The following is a 277-nucleotide window of genomic DNA, read 5'->3' as shown; positions in this document are numbered from 1 at the left end:
GGCTCGTTGGTCTAGGGGTATGATTCTCGCTTTGGGTGCGAGAGGTCCCGGTTTCAAATCCCGGACGAGCCCGGTGTTTTACTTTACGGAGTGTGGTATAATGTTCTTCCGATTTATCCAAAGACGGATGGTATATAACGTTTTATTCAAGTCTTCGAGCAAAACAGCAACTAACCTACTATAGTCTACTGAAATTTTTGAGTATCCAAACAACATTTGTGTACTCAACCACATTTGATATATATCTCACCCTATACGCTCGGGTGAAATCGTGGAA

General features: G+C 42.6%; 1 non-coding gene across 1 annotated transcript; it reads left to right on the top strand.

Annotated features, from left to right (window-relative positions):
- Window positions 1–72, top strand: Trnap-ugg (transfer RNA proline (anticodon UGG)). Its single transcript has one exon. It is a non-coding gene; the product is annotated as a tRNA-Pro (tRNA).
- The last annotated feature ends 205 nt before the right edge of the window (window positions 73–277 follow it).

Source organism: Botryllus schlosseri, chromosome 8 (assembly GCF_051294905.1).
Source record: "Botryllus schlosseri isolate E-star chromosome 8, Bs_hap1, whole genome shotgun sequence".
Lineage (NCBI taxonomy): Eukaryota > Metazoa > Chordata > Ascidiacea > Stolidobranchia > Styelidae > Botryllus > Botryllus schlosseri.
Note: the sequence above shows the minus strand (reverse complement) of the source record. Positions and strands in the feature narration are given on the sequence as shown.